At 38.5% G+C, this 13106-nt stretch overlaps 1 protein-coding gene across 7 annotated transcripts in view; it reads right to left on the bottom strand.

Annotated features, from left to right (window-relative positions):
- The window catches only part of NRXN3 (neurexin 3), a 532717-nt gene that overhangs the window by 350050 nt on the left and 169561 nt on the right, over positions 1-13106 (bottom strand). The gene's annotated exons all lie outside the window — the stretch shown is intronic.

The raw sequence follows: 13106 nt of genomic DNA, 5'->3' as shown, positions 1-13106 counted from the left end.
CCCCTTCACCCAGATATTTACCACACATTAAATACCCCTTCACCCAGATATTTACCACACATTAAATACCCCTTCACCCAGATATTTACCACACATTAAATACCCCTTCACCCAGATATTTACCACACATTAAATACCCCTTCACCCAGATATTTACCACACATTAAATACCCCTTCACCCAGATATTTACCACACATTAAATACCCCCTCACTCAGATATTTACCACAGATTAAATACCCCTTCACCCAGATATTTACCACACATTAAATACCCCTTCACCCAGATATTTACCACACATTAAATACCCCCTCACTCAGATATTTACCACAGATTAAATACCCATTTACTCAGATATTTACCAAACATTAAATACCCCCTCACTCAGATATTTACCACACATTAAATACCCATTTACTCAGATATTTACCAAACATTAAATACCCCCTCACTCAGATATTTACCACACATTAAATACCCATTTACTCAGATATTTACCAAACATTAAATTCCCCCTCACTCGGATATTTACCACACATTAAATACCCATTTACTCAGATATTTACCAAACATTAAATACCCCCTCACTCGGATATTTACCACACATTAAATACCCATTTACTCAGATATTTACCAAACATTAAATACCCCCTCACTCAGATATTTACCACACATTAAATACCCATTTACTCAGATATTTACCAAACATTAAATACTCATTCTCCCAGATATTTACCACAAGTTAAAACTCCAATACATGTTCAATCTGTGGTAAATATTTGCATGTACACCTATTTATCCCTTGGTAGATCTCTGGGTGTTTTTTTGTGTGTGTTTTTTTATTTTTTATTTTATTTTATCCATTCATTAAACTATTTACCACATGTTAAAAGCTCCAATACACCTCTATATTTACCAAATATTAAACACTAGTATACCTAATGTTTACCACAGATTTAATGCTAAAAATAACTAAATTAAGTAATTAAATGCTTAACACCTACAGAGTTATCCACTAAAGTGATAATTGTTGGACATTTAAAGTGAATTTCAAATTAAGACCAAAATAGTTGAACTGGAAGTGTTTTACAAATCAGTTATGCCCCCGGTTTAGCTAGTTTGGCCTTAAATGTCAAATTCTCTTTGAATTTCCAGCAATTCTCACGGGGACAGGTTGAGGTAAACTCACCTCCCTGCACCCAGCGGTGCAGTTACCCTCAGGATTATTAGCAAATTATGCTACAAACACACATATTTACCACAGATTAAATGGATATATTACAAAATTATCCTGGGTGCATAATAATAATAATAATAATAATAAAGTTGCTCACTTTTTGTTTTATAAACTACATAAATTAATTACAGCTCTTATATAACTTTTATCCACAATCTAGTACAGTAAAAAAAAAAAATAATAATAAGCCACTTCAACACATAAGAGAAAAAGGAGAAAATGAATGAATAAGGAAAAAGTAATCTCAAAACAAGTCCCATATAATTCAGGGTTAAAGATTAAAAATCAACCATAGTACAGGTACTACGATCCGATAAAGTGCAATATTTGGTTGTATTGAGATAAAGTTGGATTTAGTTCATCTTACACTTTGTTAAATTTAGTGGATGTAATACTGAGAGTTTTCTAGACTATTTTTTTTATTTTATTTTAAACTTTTGGATTATATTAGACCATTATGCTGACATACTTAGATTTTTACCTCACTTCAGGTCCTGCATACACAGATATTTTCCACAAATACAATGTACACTTTGGTAATCTCACAAATCTTGTTACATTTTGTCTATGTATTTTGTTCTGGAATTTTAGCAATAAATAAAATTCTATTTAGGCTGATACCTTCTCAGTCTGGTTTCTGATCACAATGTATCAGTCCTGCAGGTAAATGCTGTTCTTGTAGTCCCAGGATGTACTCTGTGTCCTTTTAACACACATTAAAATGTTGATCTTTCTTTAACCAATGAGATATACTATTACATCCAACACACAGGAGGTGTATGAGAACTCTGATATGATTGCACCATTTTGAGTCAGTTTGTTCATTACTACTGATTAAACTTTCAGTTCAGTCTACACCCCCCCCCCCCCCCTCCTGCATAAATATATAGTAGCAAGAATAGTTGGCACCTGGATATATATTTTTATTATTATTAGTTATAAAGCGCCAACAAACTCCAAAGCGCTCAACAATAGGTGCTTTTTTTTTATGTTTTTTTTTGTTTCCACGAATAAACTGGGAAGTGTGTAGAAATGGCAAGTCAATTGTATATTTTAGACTGAAATAGCTGAATGAGGAGGAAAATAAATGTACAAGCCAGTTATTTGTCTAGACTGACTTTGCAATTCCTTTGTCAGTTCTCAGCAAATTCCAGTTTAGCGAATAACACTGATCATTTTTCTGTCTCTCTTGAGGATCTATTCAATAAAATGGCGAATTAAATCTGTAATTGGAAAATTTAGACTAAAGTGACTGCATCGGAAATAGTCTTCGAATCAGCTGGCGCCTACCTGGGTATATTGGAGCAAAAGTTGCAATTTGGTTTTCGACTCATCACAGTTCAATAAACTCTTTAGTGTGTGACTGTCCATAATTTCACCCTCAACTCAGAGATATAAGGGGTCTTGTGATAAATTAGGAGGGAGATGGAAGTGTAGTGACAAGAAGGTACTTCATCATCTTCAGGTAAAACGTCAGGACTATAAAATGAGTATTATTCATACTATTTGAATTTGTGGTAGCAGGAAAGCGAACAACTGACTCAATCTCAATTGCCCCTCAGGTTTAGATTATTCAAAGGGGCGGTCAAACCATTTATTTTTTTAATCAAGGCTGCATGAATCAACATAGCATTTTCAGTCATACCTCAGATGCCTTTAATTGTTAGTGTATAATGGCTTTTATGAGAGGTGAAGCATGCACCTCGTTTTGTATTCCAGAGATAAGCAAATCCTGAACTGGAACTACCACTCTGCTTTACCAGCTGCAATAGGTTAAAGCAAATTTTACTTCTGTAACATTTGAGGCACAGGAATTGTCATAGCCCATAATTTACTAAAAAGCAAATAAGTGCACTGCAGCAACTCCCATCATGTGCTGAACAATGTATATCAAGGGAGTGCAATTCCCATCATACTATGAGACAGCACTTGACAAAGGAGCCAGCTAAAAAAGTTAGGAGCCTGTTTTTTTGTTGTTGTTTTTTTTAAATGAACAATGCTTAATTTTCGATGACAAAAATAACATCTTAATGTAGTGATTCTAGTGTATATATGTCTGGTGTTTATAGCCTGTCCCTGCAGGCTTCTCAATGTAAACATTCCTATTCAGAGGTAAAAAAAAATTAAAAAAAAATTGAGTAAAAACACTGCCTCTTTCATGCGAACAGAAGGGGGCAAGTCACCTAAATAGTTAAACACTACTGTGTTCCTGACAAAATGTAAATTTACACATAAAGAAGACTAGAACCAAACGTCATGAGCACTTGACTTGTGCAGATAATGGATATATTCTGATGTTACATACCAGATATTTTATGCAATGTATCAGGTTTTTCACTTGGATTTTGGTGGCCATGAACATACTTTGTATTTTTAGAATTAAAGTACCAATACTCACACACTCACTGACCGACATACACACACACACACACACACACTCACTGACAATCACACACACTCACAAATTACAAGTTTTATTTTATATCCACATGGCCTCTTTACATTTGGGAGTCCAGTAGAGCTGCTACGATCCTGTTTTCTTCCTGCTCTTAGATTGCCAGCGAGCCAGCTATTGTGCCTTTCATGACCAGCAGCACACTGCCCTGTCCTACTCTCAACCTCAGGGACCCCTAAAGTTCCATCATTGCACCGGCAACAGGCTGAAAAACACCTTGTCGCCATGGCGGCCTGGGATTTGTCGAGCCCCAATATGTGCAAACCTTATCTAGCAGGTTAAAAACTGTAGTTTCACATCATTTTGTGAGCAATATACTACAAACTACAATTCTCACAATCCATGAGCAATTTATGCAACTAAAATGTAATTTAAAACAAAACAATGTATCATGTTTACACAGACAGATATTTTGAAAAGAACACTATAGGGCCAGGAACACCAACGTGTATTCTGGACCTTATAGTGTTAAACTAAGTATTTAGGTAGCTGCCCCCTCCCTCCCTCTCCCCCTCTTTATTTCCCTAAAAATATTTTTTACTCACCTTTATTACAGTGCCCCGCCCTGAATCCACCTCCATCAGAATTGATAATCTCAGCCAATCACAATGCTTTCCCATAGATAAGGGGTTAAATGGCAGTTCAAAACAACAACTGATTTAGGGAACACTCCAGCATTTTTTTATTTTTTCATTTTAGATAACCCACAAAGAAAGCAGTCAAATATATTTTTTTCTGCATGTTTTCCTTGGTCTCCTGTATGCAGCTTTTGCGAGCCCACCCCTATTTCCAAGACACAGGCTTTCAGTTTGTGTCGGGTAACACTCCTATCAGAGGAGTCCCAATGAGAAGCCTCGGTGCTGGAGCCGCAAGGACATGTGGACAAATTAACAGCTTTCTAAAGCTTCTCAATGAGATTACGGAAGAGGGATCGTCATGCGCGCTCTAGCCAAGCAGGCGTGCCACTGCCGTTAGCTCTGTGGAACTAACGGAAGCTGAAGAAAACCTCCCAGCTGTCTGAGATTTGGCCGGGAAACTTTTTTAACGTTTATTTATGAAATTGCAAATTTCTATTGAAATCAGCACTTTTATAAACTGTCCAGAATTTTTTTCAAAATGACAGACTCCAGGCACGTAAAGCACTTCAACAATCTGAAATGCTTTACTTGTCTGGAGTGTTCCATTTATGTTATTTTTTTATTGTGACAATGCAGCCATGGTGAAATTGCCATTGTTTCAGTGTCTTGGTGGTCATCTTGCAATTCCATTACCATTTTCAAACCCTCCGTTATAGTTACTGATTAAAAAAAAAAAAAAAACAAAGGCTACAGAGAACATGTCAGCAGCCAATAGAATTTGGTAATTTTGCAGTCATGTATTCCGCTCTGCAGGACACAGCTCTTTGAACTCGCTAATAAAGCTCTGTACCAAAAAGGTAGCTGGATTTTTTTTTTAAATAAAAGAAACCGCTCAACAAAAATTATAAGATGGTGCATAGAATATTTCTAATGATAGTGCCACTTTAAAGATCTTCAGCACATTCTAGATCTAGAGTGTCTTTTCGTTATTGCTTTAGGGATTTGCGAACTTTTTTTTTTTAAATTGAGTAATGGTTATCTTTATCTTCCTTACTAATCTTGCACGAATTTAGGTGGGTGTTTCACGTTTAACTTTGTTCAGTTTATTCTGTCTTGTATGTTAATTATCACGAATTGCAGCCTCCGTTTTATTCACAATTATTGTATGCACAATATCTCAGGTTCCCCCGTGTGCGTAAAAAGATTAGAAAAGGCTGTGTTGTTTGTGTATGTTTTAGATCTATAACCTTGTAATTTCATTTTAATGGATTTGCTCCACATGCCATTTCTGAAAAATCTCTGTGTACTCTTTCTGGTAAAAAGAAATACTGCTATTTATATCCAGCACCTGGGAACTGCAAATCTCACCATTCTGGGCATTATTTATATCCAACACCTCGGAATTCCAAATTCTACAATGATGGGCAGAATAAATACTATTTCCAGTTATGCTGCAGAAAAATGCTTCTTTACTCCATAATGGCAATCCGATTTCTCCTTGAATCAACAAACTCTTCACATACAATACATATTAATTATATCCTTAAATATTCTGCTTTTTTTCACAAAAAAAGAGACAATCAAAGCCTTCTTTTAAAAAATATCTATATAATCTTATCTGACAATCTCTTCAGGTAGAGAATTTCAAATCTGTATTATTCTTACTGTAAAGATCCCTTTCCTCTGCTGTCAACAAAAATGGCTATCTTCCAGTCTCAATGGGTGACCTCTTGTCTGTTGTATATTACGGCTAATGAACGGGTTAGCACATAGCAGTTTGTACCGACACTGTATGCACTGATTAGCCCTAACATTAAAGGGATTCTCCAGTGCCAGGAAAACTGGATCCTGCAGTGCCCCCCTCCCTCCCATCCCCCATCCCATGTTGCTGAAGGGGTTAAAACCCCTTTCAGTGACTTACCGGAGTCCAGTGCCAATGACCCTCGGCGCTGGGTCAAGCTCCGCCTACTCTCCTCCCCCGCTGACGGGGGAGACCTAATGCGCATACGCTGCAATGGCAGTGCACGCGCATTAGACCTACCCATAGGAAAGCATTATTCAATTCTTTCCTATGGGGATTTCGGTGACGCTGGAGGTCCTCACAAAACGTGAGGACGTCCAGCGTCATATAACACACTTATCGTGTTCTAAGAACATGGAAGTCCCTCTAGTAGCTGTCTTGTAGACAGCCACTAAAGGAGGACTTAAGCCTGCAAGGTAAATATTGCAGTTTATGAAAACTGCAATAATTACACTTGCAGGGTTAATGGTAGTGGGAGTTGGCACCCAGACCACTCCACTGGGCAGAAGTGGTCTGGGTGCCTGGAGTGTCCCTTTAAAACTACTGACAGGTGAAGTGAAGTGAATAACATTGATTATATCATTACGATGGCACTTGTCAAAGGGTGGGGTATATTGGGCAGCAAGTAAACAGTCAGTTCTTGAATTTCATGTGTTGGAATCAGGACAATTTGGGCAAAGGAAAAGATCTGAATGTCTTTGACAAGGGCCAAATAGTGATGGCTAGACGACTGTGTCAGAGCATCTCCAAAACGGCAAGTCTTGTGCATTTTTACCGGCTTGCAGTGGTTAGTACCTACCAAAAGTGGTGCAAGGAAGGACAACCAGTGAATCAATGTCAAAGTCATGGAAGCTCAATGCTCATTGATGCACGTGGGGTGTGAAGTCCAGCCCGTCTTGTCCGATCACACAGAAGAGCTAATGTAGCTCAAATAGCTGAAAACGTAATGCTCGCCATGATAGAAAGGTGTCAGAACACACAGTGCATCGCAATTGCTGATTATTGGGCTTAGTTGCCAAAACATGTGGCTATTATTGGTGCAAATTCAACCCACTCTGATATAGTAGAAACTACACTTCTGCATCACGTGGTTTATTTTCATCCAATGAGGATTTCAAGGATCGGCTTAGAATTCTGGGTGTGGGTTAGCCTAATAATGTTTTTATATAGATATATTGTTGTTTTAATTTCAGGGCTGTAATAGAGAACCGTGGTTTGCTAAATCTACCTCCTGCTAATCATATCACGGTTAGGGTCATTAAATGCCCCATTAAAAAAAAAAAAATAGGAAAGGCAATATATACATATTGCAAGGTTTAATGGTAAGACAACCCCCCTGTTGGTCTAGGTACTTGTATGTTTCTGGAACACTGGGCCCAGCTGAGATATGTCTAAATGTCTGCAATTTCCTAATTTGCCTTCAGGATATATCACTGTTGTGTTTCAGTACTATCTGTGGGATTACATATATTTTATGTGTTGTAATTTTCTAAATCTGTTTTTTTTTCTTTCTCTCAGTTTTATTACTTACATGGTTTAATCTCACATTGCCTCTTTGTATTATGACTATCTATTGGATTATGTATCCCACACTGGGAATGTAAACATGCTTGTTGACATTCAGATTGGAGATTCTGCAGGAGATAAAGAAACATGCCCCAGGTTCTGCTACTGATTTGCCGTAAAGTACAGACAGACGTGTCACATTCCTCTTGGTTGTATAACCTATACTGCAAAAACATAGTGGATTACAGAAAGGTCTGGGCTGGCCACAGTGGCCAAATGCCTGGTAGGCTAATTCATGGCTGCAGACTATAGTCTTATTTCTTCCTCCTTCAATGCCAGTGAGACATCACATGGAACACTGCTGGCCCAGTGGCTCGCTGCCTCCTCTCTTACTCTGTGTTTGCCACACAAGTAAAGGCTTGCAGCTGCCACCCAGCCTTGTGCAGAGAACAGCATCCGCTATGGGGTCCTCCACTATGGAGGCAATCTCACAGATTATCAAGACTACATGCAAGCAAGACTCAAAGATTAAATGCACAAAGAATGATATAGGAACATGGGACATATTCTGTTCTCTTAGGGAGTTGGCATATCATGGATTGCATGGGGAACAAAATGGGGCAAGGAAGCAGGATAGCATCTACTGCTGGTGGATCCAGTCTGAGCTGGGGGGGGGGGGTGAAATATGAGGTTTGACAGCTTGTTTTCTCTCTCATCATATCCCACATATATCTAAGTGTCTCAGTATGAATCTGTGAGAGTGCGGTTATGGCTAATAACTCAAGTGAGAATTATTGGGAATTCAAAGTGAATTTTAAATTTAAAGTGTTACTCCAACCAAAAATAAACTATTTTTTTTTTTTTTTTTTTGCATGGAGTAACCCTTGCCGAAAAAAAAAAAAGGCACCAATCTATCTCACACCGAGGCCAAGTTCTCCCTCATCCCGATCCTCCTCCGGTCATGTGACTAACTCCCTGATGGGGAAGGACATTCCAGAGGACAGGCTGAGGGGAGAACCTGGGAGGCAAAGAAGGGCTATGAAAGCTGATGCACAGAATTCACATTAGCCAGCCAGGAACTGTTGCTCTAAGCTGGCTAATGATGCCGCTTAGGTGGTTTTATCACCAGCAGCTATGTGCATTAACTCTGGATATGCAGTGTTACTCAGTGAAACACTGCACATATTACTATTATTACTGGCATCTATAAAGCGCCAACATATTCGGCAGCGCTGTACATACAGACTCCAAGCACCATGACCACTTCATATCACTGCAGTGATCAAGGTGCTTAAAGTAATCATCTAAGGCCAAAAAATGGAAAACATTCTTCATGTCCACTAAACTTCCACTTCTGTATCATTGACCTTAAAATTGAAATTCACTTTAGGTTCCCCAAAATTCTCACACGAAAAGAGGTTTAAGGGACTCTCTTAGCACCAATCTCAAGATGATTTTTCAATGTTTTAAACAATGGTTTAATTGCAAGATACTCAGCGTTTCCATTTTAATTTAGATATTTTGGCCTTTGTCAATTCTTTACAAGTTGGCTTTAATAAATAAACTGTGCACTCTCATCCTTTCGACCTCAAGCAATCTAGTACAGTTTTCTCGCTCTCTGAGATCCTATTCAATAAGAAATGGCACGCATATATTTTACAATAATTCTTTTGCTGCCACGCCTTTAAAATCATGTACCAAAATGAAGGTAGAAATTGCACAAATGTATTTAGATAAATATAGGATCTACTTTATAGCATATTATGTTATAATTCAAATTGTCTGTATCACATTTCTGAAAAAAAAAAAAGCTAAATTAGAGACTGCGCAAAGCAGAATAAGTAAAGTGGTGCTTGATATGAGCCAGTGCTAAGGAGATAACTCTTCACATTTATACATTTATACATCAGAGAAAGAAAATTATATATAATTAAAGTTTTGTATGTACGGCGAAAAAAAAAAAAAAACATTGACTCTTTGTAAATGTACTGTGTGGAAAGACGAGTCGTCTGAAATAATTTCAGAGAGAAGCTTCTCAAAATGAATTTCTCATATTCAGAAAAGTCCCAAATTGTCAGCAAATTATGGGGATGTTAAAGGGCTATTCCAGCCACCATTATCATTTCTGCTTTTACAAGTGGTCAGGGTGATAAAGTCTGTATGTTAAGCATTTCAGCTTGAAACGCTGAAAACCAGAGATATCTTCACTTTTGTGTCAGGTACTGCTTACACCGCCAGCACACGTGACTTGGGAAGCTCGGACCTCCGTTCCAGGAAGTCTCATTAAAATTCGGTGGAAATATTACGTGTGACATTAGCATGCTGGTGACAGATGTAATGATTTTGTCCCTTGCAGGCAGTGTGTCTGCAAGGTGAGCCCTGCTCTCCCCTTCCCCTCTCTCGCTCTCTTTGTGTGTTCCCTCCACCTACCTCCATTGGCACTGCTTTTATTAATTTTTTTTCCCAAATCTCCCTCCCCTTGCTTGCTCAGAGCATGCGCATGTGCTCTGAGCCAGTGAAACGGTCCAATCAAATGGTTCTCTATGAGAAGAATTTGTTTGGACTATACGAGGGAGTCAGTGATGTCAGACGGGGGTAGAGAGCAGCGCCAGGTACTTTACCCGGCTCTGGATTTCAGGTAACGTTATTGCTCCATATTAAACTATATCATGGAGCGGGGACTTAATTAGCAATGCCCAATAGGGCATGCTAAACCATAAAAGGGTTTAGCTTAAAAATACTGAAACAACACTATAAGCTGTTGTGTACTTGTTGAATGGTAATGCTGGGTTGAATAAGAGGCCATGGGTCAGACTAGATGCCTTGGTACTTGACCTGCAAACCCAAAAGAAATTGCAATTTTAAGTTCTCATAGTGCAGATGGTGATACACATCATATGACAAGAATGAATGTGGTGTGGGTTGGCAAAAGGATTGTGAACTATCCAATATTCTGGATTTTTTACTACCGTATGTTGATCAATGTAGTCTTTACAGTGTTTAGACTGTGGCAGTCAAGTGACAAGAAAGCGTGTGATTTCTTAGTATTCCGGTAGAAGCATTATGTGTGAGGAAGTTATGTCTACAGGCAATACAAAGCACTACAGCAAATATCATTACCAGGAAACTGAAATACAAGCACATCTCGTGCGAAGTCAAAAGATCGCACTGGCCTCAAAAGAAAAAATACACATCCTTCAAACAGATTACGTATGAAGTGAGTGTTTTTTTTTTTTTTCTATCATTATCTTCTTTCCTCAAGAGCAGTACCTATCAGGGTCAAACGAATTAAGGAGGCAAAAATAGGTTTGGAACACGGTGCCCCTAGCCATCAGAACAATTGAGGACCATTCCACATTTCAAAATAAACTGAAGATATGGTTCTTGATGATCTTCTCCTATCAATACTAACCTTTATTTTCCTCCATCCATCCTTTCCCTCTCTATCTATACTGTATAAATCTTCTATATCCCCCTTCTGCCTTACAGTCCCCAAGTGTATAACATCAGGCATTGCTCTGTTTATCCACTATATAAAGCCATTAACCGATAAAAAGGCCTATGTTTTGGTAACATCACTGGAACAGTCTGTAAACATGTAGAAGCAGTGGCAATATTATTATTATTATTATTATTATTATTATTATTGCCATTTATATTGCGCCAACAGATTCCGTAGCACTTTACAATATTATGAGAGGGGATTTAACTATAAATAGGACAATTACAAATAAACTTACAGGAACAATAGGTTGAAGAGGACCCTGCTCAATCGAGCTTACATTCTATAGGAGGTGGGTGTAAAACACATTAGGACAGGAATTTGCAATCAAATAAGGTGGGCTGCCCTTTAGGAGAGGGCAAGAGACAGGTATGTGAGGTAAGGGTTAGTCTTGGAGGCCATAAGCTTTCCTAAAGAGATGGGTTTTAAGGCACTTCTTAAAAGATGCAAGACTAGGGGAGAGTCTGATGGCGGTAGGCAGGCTATTCCATAGGAAGGGAGCCGCCCGCGAGAAGTCCTGCAAGCGTGAGTTGGCCGTACGGGTGTGGACAACGGACAGGAGGTGGTCACGGGCAGAGCGGAGAGACCGAGAAGGGACATACCTATGGATCTGTGAGGAGATATACGAGGGGCTAGAGTTGTTCAGTGCTTTATAGGTGTGAGTTAGTACCTTGAATTGACTCCTATAGCATACAGGAAGCCAATGTAAGGACTGGCAGAGGGGTGAGGTGTGAGAGAAACGACTAGAGAGGAAAATCAGTCTAGCAGCATAAGTGAAGATTAGGTCAAGGGTATTGCCAGCTACATGGGTGGGATAATTTGCCCACTGCGATAGCCCGAGGGAGGAAGTAATTGAAAGTAGTTGCTGCAGAGGTCAAAGGTGGGTTTATAGGAATATTGAAGTCCCCGAGAATTAGGGATGGAATGTTAGAAGAGAGGAAATAGGGTAGCCAGGCAGCAAAGTGGTCAAGGAAGAGAAGAGGGGAACCAGGGGGGCGGTAAATAACAGCAATGTTAGCAGAGAAGGGTTTGAAATGGCGAATTGAATGTATTTCAAATGATGATGGGAAAGAGAGGGGAGGGGGGGATGGGAAGAGGTTTAAAGGAGCAGTGAGGGGAGAGGAGAAACCCATCACCACCACCTTTACATTCAGAGTTTCTTGGGTTGTGGGTAAGTATTGTATTGCTTCAGTCTGGTACTATAACTTCCATCTTCGATAAAGGTATCGGAGCGTATACATGACACAAAGTATTTCCTCTCTGTACTATGCCCTTTTGTCATCTACCTTGTATTTTTCCACCCACCATTAGACTCCATGGAGCAAATAAGAAAGCCTTGATTGTGGCTTTAACAAATGTCATGCAATACATATTCACACCCCTAGGACATTGGCACACTTTCTAGTATTTTAATCCACAAACAGAATGAATGTATGCATTTTTTTGAATAGTATAAACATATCACTTCAAATTATCACTTTAAAAATTGTTGCTACTAAAGTTTAATACAATAAAATTTCTTTCTTTGCTGCATTCATCCCTATTGATATAATACCAATTGCCCACGGAAGTTGAAAAACAAGTTGAAAGGGGTCCACTTGTGCGTAATTAAACTGGCATATGATAGCAAAAAAAAAACAACAAAAAAAAAACACATATCTGGAAACCACAATAGTTTTTGGAGAAAATAAAAAGCACGAACACTGATAAGATGTGAATAACAAGTCTGCGATAAGGTTCTGGAGAACAAAATATAGCTCTGTACAGTGGATGTGATTGCTTTTGTAAGGCACTGTATGCATTTATTTCCTGATTTGATCTTTACATTAACATGTTTTGGATTTTCTTTTTTGGTTGGTATCATTTCATTTTTTACAAGGTGTTTTGGACCTTGTGTACTTCTATTTTTTACACAAATGTACATATGTTTTAAGATTCCTGATTAATCACAGGCACTTACCTGTTCATCTGTTGCTGGAACAAGAGTCCCCTTGAGATACATTGTATAAATCCAGCAGCCTTCTTTCA

The sequence above is a fragment of the Pelobates fuscus genome, chromosome 13 (assembly GCF_036172605.1).
Source record: "Pelobates fuscus isolate aPelFus1 chromosome 13, aPelFus1.pri, whole genome shotgun sequence".
Taxonomy (NCBI): domain Eukaryota; kingdom Metazoa; phylum Chordata; class Amphibia; order Anura; family Pelobatidae; genus Pelobates; species Pelobates fuscus.
This window is presented reverse-complemented; position numbering and strand designations above follow the sequence as displayed.